This window comes from Rhipicephalus sanguineus, chromosome 11 (genome assembly GCF_013339695.2).
Source record: "Rhipicephalus sanguineus isolate Rsan-2018 chromosome 11, BIME_Rsan_1.4, whole genome shotgun sequence".
In the NCBI taxonomy this organism is placed as follows: Eukaryota; Metazoa; Arthropoda; class Arachnida; order Ixodida; family Ixodidae; genus Rhipicephalus; species Rhipicephalus sanguineus.
Genome location: NC_051186.1, coordinates 100652760 through 100663482, shown reverse-complemented (window position 1 = coordinate 100663482; position 10723 = coordinate 100652760).

The window sequence follows — 10723 nt, the reverse complement described above, 5'->3', positions numbered from 1 at the left end:
GCGAAGTCGTCACAATATCGTCACATAGGCGGCTTGCACCGCAGATAGCGTGCAGTGCGTGGTCGTGAGACAGAACGCAACCTTCACAGCATAAGCGTAGGAAAAATACGTTGTAAAATTTCATTGTATAATTCTGTGATTGCTTTGTTGAAGGAAAACGTCGCCTCAGCTTGTTGTTTTCCCAGTGCGCAGCCGACACTGACCACTGCTGAAAGTGTGTGGGGAGGGGGGCATACCCCCTTACTTTCTGCAGGGCGAGGGCTAGCGGCCCCTTGCCCTCCACCCCCCGGCAGATACGCCTATATGGTGCTTTTAGTGTTGTTTACCATGACTGGCATTGCTCGACCGGATTCGAGTATAGTTGGTGAGTAGCCAGGCCTACATGCGCCGTCCGGGAAACGTGTGGATATATACTGCCTTCTCTTTTTCCGGTCCAGATATAACGATAATCGCTCATAACGATCGACTTTTCTGATTTTGTTATTATCGTTATAAGTGGATTGCACTCTAGCAACAATGCACAGGTTAGAATGTATTACGCCTCAAAGATGAGGCATGCCGAATGCAGTCCTAAACGGCTTGAAAGAAAATGCGCTAAGCTGAATTCGAATATTGTACCGCAGGGGTCTCAAACAAGCGGCCCGCGGCCCGCAAATCAATGCCTTCGTCCCATGCTTTCTTTTTTTTTCTGAATCAGGATGCTCATGAGCTACACATACATCACTGGTTTCAAACATTTTTTTCCGTGAGGCACCCCCTGTGGTCACGATGTGTTGAAACATAACCGCGGAACAAAACCTGTTCATTGGAGAATCGGCGTGCAGATTTCAGTCATCTTCAAAATCGGTATCGATGTATTTCTCGAATTGTGACGCCAAATGCCATGCAGAAAGGGCCCATGTATGATATATGTGAAAGGACCTGTTTCAAATGGCAGCGTTACCTGATATGCTGTTCAATCTGCACCCCCCCCCCCTCCGCTCTAATGTCACGCACTGTCCAGGCACGTGCTGGACTAAATTTCATGACCCCGGCCAGCCAGATGAGGTGAGCTTGAGACACCTGTTCTGCCGGGTGTTTCAGGAAATGTGTCCAAAATTTACAAAAAGCAGGGCAATGCGATATTTATTCGATGCCTTTACAATTAGTTCTTCTGTAGCAGCAGGCAATTTAAGGTGGCTAAATACATAATTTAGGAATTAATCGAGACGGTTAGATTAATTAACCTTTTAATTAACGTGCTTAGATGGTTATGTCAAATGGGAGAATCGAAGCCCTTCTTGCGAAAAACGCGTTGCAGCTTTGAGATTCCGAAAAAGGTAGCCACCAGTAATAATTGCGAAGTAATGAAATTAACCACAATTCAGCGGCGAAGCCAAACGCGGAAGAGCTCAACTGCCATGTTCTTCTGAGACGTCCAGAATGTTCATGATAAACTGAGTCCCTTACTGAGTCCAGAATGTGCGTGACCGTCATTATATCAGCCACCAACCGACTTCGCTGTGTGGCTGAGCAGGCGGCGCTGGCAGTTATAGTACGCACTGCGCACATACGTTAACGAATGCGAAAGAACTACACCTCTGTAATCGTTGGCTTTTGAATAATGACGTGATTCTGGTCGTCTCCTAGTTGCACTCACCGGTGCTTCTGTTTCGGTTTCACCGTTGGATTTGTTTGCATTTCATTACGCCACAATAATTGCAAGCGGCCGCTTTTAAGAGCTTGCTCGCCAAGCTCTCATTCTCGCGCCTTGTCTATCGCGCCGTATCCGCTAGTTCTCATTGCTCCCGCTAGAGGCGCAGTTGTGCCCTCTCCAGAGATTCAAGCGCGCTATATATATATATATATATATATATATATATATATATATATATATATATATATATATATATATATATATATCTATATATATATATATATATATATATGTATATATATATATATATATATATATATATATAGTACCCATGTAATTGTTATTGCAATAAAATCGCCAACGCTCCCTGAACTCTCGATCATGTTTTCTCATGCTAATTGGACTCCCTCAGAGAGAAGTCGCTATGGTTTCTCGATTATGACTAAGAGTTATTTTCACGAAGTCGTTTTCTTTTCTCTTAAAGGGGTCATGAAGCACCCCTTGGGCTTGTTGAAAAAACACAACCTGCGGAAAGCTGACACAGCTATGAACTGCTCTGCAAAATATTACAGTCCTGCGCGCCACGTAAAGGCCACAAGCGGAGCGCGAAGTTGCCGTTTCCTCAGGCGCCCTCTTTACAAACAGAGGCCGTTTCTCACTCTCGTCGGTGGGCGGGGCGTCAGCACGTTGACGTCGCGGAGACATAGCATGCTTATTGGCCGATAGCCGGATGAGATGCGCTTCTTGCCACGGGGTGCCGCCACTTGCCCGCGCCGCACTTCTCAGTCTGCTAACTTTACACGGTAGCCGCACTCGCGCGTGCGAATCACAGCGGGAGAGCGATAGCGTTTCATGACGCACGCTGACGTAACTTCTTACCCCCGTGCCACCCCTCCCTGTCTAGCTTCCAGTGCGCTCGTCGGCACGAGAAAAAGAGAAAGCGCTTAGAGCGTGCGCCAAAGCCCCGTAACTCCGCTGATTCTTGACGGATTCGAGAAATTCTTGCGGCAATCGATTCGGGAGGCAGTAAACTCCGATACTAATGTCATTAGATCATTACTTGGAAAAGTGGTTCATGACCCCTTTAAGAATGGCAAACCGTACTTTTTGTGGTGACAGTCCGATTAAGGCTACCGTGGAACATATCTTTGAGGCACCTCTCACCATAATGGGTGGAGACGATCACTAGCAATTCCTATAGCTCTAATGGACCCCAGAGCTGTGTTAGCAGAAACCATTCTGGAAAGTCAGCCTCAGACGTCATTAGAGAAAAAGAAAACAACGCACAAGGTGAAGATAATGCCGCCTTGTCCCAGTCAGAAGTCACCGCATTTGAGAGCGACGAAGGCATTGTTCCAATTTCTGAAGACTACTTACTTGCCCAATGAGGTACACTAACTGCGCTTACCCGTATCTTTATTTTTTTTAAGCGTACTGCAGCCCGTCAGGGCTGTGGCAGGAGTGGGCGGCACGTACGTGAATATACAGAGATATGCGATATGCAGACATACGAACATTTAGGAACATTAAATAGGAACAAGATAGGAACATGTAAATGAACTGTACATCAGCAACAGCGTCGGAAAATTGAGAAATGGTAACAAACAAACTTCGACATGTAAAAATTTCCGATATGCAATGCTGCGCGTAAAATAACTGCGGGAAAACAATTTTTTTAGGAGTGACGTCGCACACCGCTCAGAATGTTACTAACATTGAAGTTGTGCATTTGTTCTCTACATATCTCTCTTTTAGGGGCGAAGCACCTTAGGGTCTCGGCTTGTCAGCGGTGCATCGTCGTCTGCTGTCACCGCGTGCATCGTTGTGACCAATTTGCTTGCATGCATCATCGTGTCCTCTTCATTCGCCTGAGCTCAAGAGAGGGCGCCACCGCCTCAGCACTCGCCGGTGCAGATAGTGGTATGCACTCTCAGGTGCAGATAGTGGTATGCACAATACCGGAAGTACCAGTGCGAAATATCAGCTTGCAAAGAGCGGTTGTCGTCGCAAACAAAGAGATATGGCGAATTAGTCGAGAGAAAGGCATCGAGGTAGTGGAAATAAACAGAGAGGTGCACAGGTGGGGTGGTTTTCGAAGAGACGGAATACACTTCGATAGGAGGCTTGGCCATGAGGTGGGTTGGCGTCTTGCAGGACGCGCAGTAGCTTTTTTGGGGGGCACGCGGGCCCTTCGGTGCCCAAGGTAGCTTGTAATGAGGAAAACAACCAGGGGGACTCTTTGACAGGTAGTATAGCGAAAAAACAGAGAAAAGGTAAAAGAAGGGAGAAGGCGCGTGTTGCAATTAGTTACATTAACATGCAGGGTGGCAGAAAAAAGGCAAAATGGTTAGAGATTGAGAGACAGTTAAACAAGGAACAGATAGGTGTTTATGCGGTTACAGAAACACACCTTAGAGACTTGGAAGAGCCACCACGTATTGAAAATTATGTTTGGGAAGGATGTAACAGGATCACATCAGAAAGGAGAGGTGGGGGGGTTGGAATGCTAATTCATAGCAGAACAAAATGGGAGAGAGTGAAACAAACGTGTTCAGAGCACATATGGGTTTCGGGCACAGTAGGTGGAAAGAAAACGTGGCTAGGTGTAGCTTACTTGTGGACGGGGAATAACTGCAGAGAAAAGAATCTGGAGATAGTGAAATGCATAAGCACCGATATTAAAGAATTTGGTCATGATGCCGAAATAATCCTTCTAGGGGACATGAACGCTCACATTCATGACCTTGACGGATATTCAGACACCAATGGCAAGTTATTGCTAGATCTCTGCGAGCAACATAGTCTTGAGATAGTTAATGTGGGGCCTAAGTGTGAGGGGCAGATCACGTGGGAAGTCGGAAACAGGCAATCGAGCATTGATTACTGTCTCATGACAGAAGGAATATATGACAAACTTAGAGACATGAGAATAGACGAAGAAGGCATTAACAGCTTGGGTAGTGATCATAAACGCATAATATTACAAATGGGATATAAAACTGAAAATAAGAACATAGAATCAAAGTTTGGCAGCTCGTATCTAAATGACAAACAAATAACAAATATAGCCGCAAGAGTCGAGGAAAAAGTAGACGAACTACCAGGCAAAGACTGCAAGTATAGTGAGCTGCTACATGTAATCACGAAAGAAATGGAAATAGAGAAGAAAACTATTTGTTGGAAAGGAAAGAAAAAGCCAAAAAGTTGGTGGAACAAAGAAATCCGGGAAGCGATCGAGATGCGACGTCAGGCATCACGGGAGCACAGACAGGCAAAAAAGGAGAAGCGGCCACAGGACGAAGTTAACCAAATATGGGAAATATATTTAGAGCAAAAATCCATTGTGCAGAAATTAGTCGAGGCAAAAATTAAAGGTGAAAGTGAACGCTGGATGACAGAGATTCGCGAAAAGAAGAAGGCCGCGCCTAGGATATTTTGGAGCCACCTAAAAGCGCTGGGTAGGAAGTCTGTCACAATGCAACAACATATGGTAGATGAAGGAGGAAATAAATTCGAAGGATATGAAGCGCTAGGTTACATTCGAAAGATAACAGCCGATTCGTTTAAAAAGGTCCCCCAGGGGATTCCCCCGGTGAGTAAAAGTACGCAAAGGAGAGCAACCGACGAAGATGTAGTACTAGAGAATTTCAATTGGAAGAAGGCCGAAGGAAAAATTCCTAAGCGCACTACTCCGGGCTTAGATGGGGTTCCCGTCAGCCTCATTAACGAACTCGGACATAACACTAAAGAAGCACTGCTGAAAGCCGTAGAAAAGTGCTTACAGGAGAGGGAAATACCAGACAGTTGGCGAAAAAGTAGAATGAACTTAATCTATAAAGGCAAGGGAGAAAAGATAACATTCGCTCGTATAGACCCCTAACAATTACATCGGTGCTATACAGGTTGGCGATGCAGGCAGTAAAATTAAAAATAGAAGCGTGGGTAGAACAAAATGATATTTTGGGAGAACTTCAGAATGGATTTCGAATCGACAGGCGGTTAGACGATAATCTGTTTGTTCTTACCCAGTGTATAGAAATATCTAAAATAGAAAACAGGCCCTTATACGTAGCTTATCTAGATATCACCGGGGCGTATGACAACGTTAATCAGGAAATTTTGTGGGATATATTGAAGGAAGTGGGCATAGGTGACGACTGTGTACAGCTTTTGAGAGAAATATACCGAGAAAATACAGTTTGTATAGAATGGGAAGGAATAAGTAGCAAGGACAGCGTTGAAATTAGCAAGGGGCTGAGACAGGGATGCCCTTTGTCCCCGCTGTTATTCATGCTGTACATGGCGAGGATGGAAAAAGCGCTAGAAGGTAGCAACATTGGATTTAATTTGTCACACAAACAGGTCGGAGCGATGGTTGAGCAGAAGCTTCCAGGCCTATTTTATGCTGATGATATTGTCTTATTTGCGGACAGTCAAGATGATATACAGCGACTGGCAGATATATGCGGAAGGGAGTGTGAGGCTCTAGGACTAGGATTTAGTGCAACAAAATGTGGATTGATGATATTCAATGATCACGGAGACCATACGGTCTTAATACAGGGCCAAAAAATACCGAGGGTAAGCGAGTACAAGTACCTCGGAGTATGGGTAAATGAGGGGGATAGATATATGGAGGTACAAGAGAAAGCATCGGTAGCAAAGGGAAAGAGGAATGCTGCAATTATGAAGCACAGAGCTTTATGGGGATACAATAGGTACGAGGTGCTTCGAGGGCTGTGTAAGGGTGTGATGGTTCCGGGGCTTACATTTGGGAACTCAGTGGTGTGCATGAAGTCAGAGGTGCAATCAGGAATGGATGTAAATCAAAGGACGGTGGGCCGCCTCGCCTTGGGCGCTCACGGGAAGACGACAAATGAGGCGGTGAAGGGTGATATGGGATGGACAGGCTTTGAAGTGAGGGAAGCGCAGAGCAAAATGAGATTCGAAGAGAGGCTGAGGAAAATGAAGAAGAGTAGATGGGCAGAGAAGGTTTTCAGGTATTTGTATAGAAAAAGCGTTGACACGCAGTGGAGAAAAAGAACTAGGAGGCTCACCAGTAAATATACGGCTGGCAGTGCGGGCGATATGACAACAAGGAGCATTAAGCGGAAGGTCAGAGAGGCGGAGAAGACTTATTGGATGACAGCGATGGAAAAGAAGCCGGCTCTGAGTAACTACCGAAAAGGAAAAAAACGAAATAAGGAGGGAAAGGTTTTATGATAATTCAAGGGGAAGCGCTTTACTGTTTGAAGCAAGGTCGGGCTGCCTGAGAACGCGTAGTTATAAAGCGAGATTCAGTAACGAAGAAGAACTATGTACATGCTGCGGGGGAACTAAGGAAACGATGGAACATGTACTGATTGAATGTGGCGATATTCACCCAGGTATACGTGTGGGCACGAGTCTACATGAAGCCTTGGGTTTTAGGGACAACAATGGAAAGCTGAACACGCCCGCGATAGAAATAAGTAAGAGACGGTTAGAGTATTGGTGGCAGAAAAGTAGAGATAAAGTACAAAAATAAATAATTGGGGGAAAAAAGGTTATTCTGCCTTAAGAGGCAGAGAGATGGACTGTGAATTTATATTTTTTGTTATAATAACATAGATTTAATCAATGTAGATAAGGCATTAGGACAACATGAAACAAGGAAGTTTTTTTTTCTTTTTTTTTCTTTTTTTATCCTTCGAGCCTGGTGGCAGACATGTCACCGCCCCGTTATAAAGGGGACGCTCATAGCATCCATCCATCCATCGCCGTGGGGCGAGAGAGAGTGAACGGCGCGCGTTTACTATGGAAGCGCTCTTTCTCCGATGAACGCTGAACTACCAGCTCGCGAGGAACGAGGACGCGCCCTCATCCGCGAGAGAATACCGACGCAGGCGGCGTCTGCTAGCGAGTTTCTTGAAAAACCGACTGCTCGCGGTGCACAACCGTTCACCGGCCACCCCATTTACACAGGCACTGGATCTTGACCTGCAATGTAGCGCCGGTGGGAGATTTCTCTCGTGCGCAGTTGCACAATAAAGATTCGCGGTGTGCGCGTTAGCTAAAAGCAGACTGCGGGTCTCTCTTTCTAAGCTTTTTTCTGTCTCTCATTGCCCATTTGCAATGATTTTGCTGTCGGAAGCAACGGCGAACACTGCATGCTTCGCCCTTCCACAGGTTTCACGTTAGTGGAACTAAAAGACCCTTCCCTGCATGCTTCGCCCCTCCCAAATTTTTCTCTCCTTACAACGTGAAGTTTCGAACTTCCCCCACCTACATTTGTGCTATCGACAATATTGCGCCCACATCTCATCGAGTGCGAGAACGCTCTATGTTCTAGTGATTCATTTCTGCACATCGCCTGCACGCAATGAAAATATAAACAACGACTTCACGCCCCCAGAAAGAACCACTTTATTACGACGTGTCATGCCCCGCATGTAGATATCATACGCGACTAGCCCAGCTGCAGTATGCAGATCACCTCGCACTCGATCGCTGATGTAAATCCGTTGCAGTTTCCGTTATAACCACCTGGACGACACTCGTTGGTCCTGCCATTGTAGTGGAAAGTGTTTCGAGACGGCCGTCCAAAACGAAGTCTCGGATTACATCTGCAGGCTTCCATGCAAAAAAAAAAGAAAAAGAAAAACAATCCCAACGTTGAGAACGCTTCGTTTAACACATTAGCAACACGAAACAACCGGAAATAGAAATAACGACAAATTAGCCTAACGGAATCGAACAGAAATGGTTATCAGCCAGCCGCTCTATTTGCCTTTTCAAGAAGTCACCAGCATTTTTTTGTCAATTACACTTCTCTTGATTTTGCCTCATCTTTTCAGGGAGTGCAAAAATTTACGAAATATGCACGAACTCGCGGCGCATATGCGTTACCTAGAGCATGAAAGTAGACCATACACATCGTGACTACAGAAAAGATTAAATAAAACTCGTTCACAACGTTACGCGAACATTTTCGTTTAGCTTATATGCCCGTTAATAATACTGAACCACATGAATTCCCATTGTATAACAGCCTGACGGAATGTTCATGCGAGTCCCAATGATGAACTCTAATAGGAATTTTCATCTATATCTGAATGAAATCACGCGGCTAAACGGCCTCTATTTCAGCTCGCGAACGAGAGGACTTATGACCCGTGGTCTGGTCTCGGCGGGGACATTCTTCTCTGCTGTGTTCTTTTTCGTCGAAACCCTTGTTCAGCAGTAAATAAAGCTAGCAAGAAGATAGTTTATGAATATTTGTGCGCAGGCATATTTACTTTATCATTAGTGCCTTTCTCATTTCAGAAATTCGACTCTAGTTGTGTTAGAATTGGTACTCTCAAAACACAGAAAGACAAGATACATGGATGCATCATTCTGCCAATCTTCGTATTTCGTAGTTGATGGTGCGTTAATCATGAGGCTAAAGATAGAGCGTAAATACAAAAGACGCTCCACGAAGTCCAGACACGAGTCACAGAAGCTTCGGAGAGGGTGTTCTGCTGCCGGGTTCAGGAGTGTACGAAAGTAAAATGTGGAGAAAAGAAAGTATTTGAAGGTGGCGTTCGTATTGAGTCGGACAACGTTATCGACCCCTTGCTGAAACTTGGTAGACGCGGCTTTTTTGTCCTATTGACGCTTTCCACAAAACGATGGTCAAACGCGGCTCGATCTTGAAGCTGCGACATTTTCTCGGCCCGTGGCACGACAGCGGTTGTGCGTTGCGCAACACAAAAGCTCTGTTGGTGTGCTTGAGGAAAACTCGACTTAACTAAAGTTTGTAAGTGACTCTTCTGTGTATATATGCGCGTTTGTGTCCGTACGCGCTATTTGTGTGTATATGTGATCATTGTATATACCATAATCACCACCCGACGCCTGGAGCAGCAAGGCAGGCGACAAGCCAGGCTAACCTCTCCGGGATTTTTATTGAAGATTATTATCTCTCTCTCGATGGGCATCTAATCTCCAAAATATGTTGGAATCCCAGTGAAAAAACGGGCCAATCGACGTTTTCTTTTTTGATCTGCCTCGACTGCTGAGCGAAGAACGGGGTGGCAAGAAATGTGCAATTGCCAATTTCTACACCGCAAACTCTATACCTCAAGCTCTACACCGCAAACCACTAGAAATTTGCAATAGCGCGGCACATATCCGATAATCTCGTATGATCATACGAGAACGCATATGATTCATACGTGTTCATACGAGATTATTGTATACGAGTCATAAGTGTCATACGAGTATTTTCTGTAGAATTCTACAGTATGAACCTAAGATTTCCGAAACGAGTACTAAATGAGGAGTTCCTATTAAAGAGTAATGAGCGCCAGGCTTCCGTGGTAGCAACGCATGGGCAGGATTGTGTATAACACATAATGCTGTCCAAACACTTACTAGTGTATATTTTGTCAGTCTAAATGCATTTATGTGTAGTATAGGGCCACTTCTGACAGCCCCTAATGTAAGAAATTGTGCCCAACAAAAGTGCCAGTTGTTGCATGTGGTATGTTTGAAAATTCTGCATCGTATTCTCCAAAGCAGTGGCACCGCACGGATTTTATACGGCAATGCAAAGAAATGAGTAAACTGTCATCTATTGAGGAACACTCAGTGACAACTAGCGTAAATAGCAAATATAAACACGAACCTTCAGGATAATTGCACATGCCGTTTCTTCTGTTGCACTCTGGAAGAAAATTTGTTTTTACTTAATAAATTATTCATTCATTCATTTATTCCAATACCTTCAACGCTTAAAGATGTTAAAGAAACTTGAACATTCTTGAAACAGCGCAACGACGACGAGGACGAAGAGAAAGGAACCACAAACCACAGCGCTGACTCGCAACTGAATGTTTAATAAAAACATATAAAATAAGAAAAGGAAGAAAAAAAGCTACACACCCATCACAACCAAAAGAGCTACTCTTTTGAGCAAACAAAAACCGCAAAAGAAACAGCAAGCCAGCATTACATCTTGAGACGGAAAAAAACGGAAACAGACCACGCGTACTCTCCAAGGCAAGGAATTTTAAGGTGCTATACTATCTAGGAAAATAAACTCGCTATCATGTAGAGCAATAG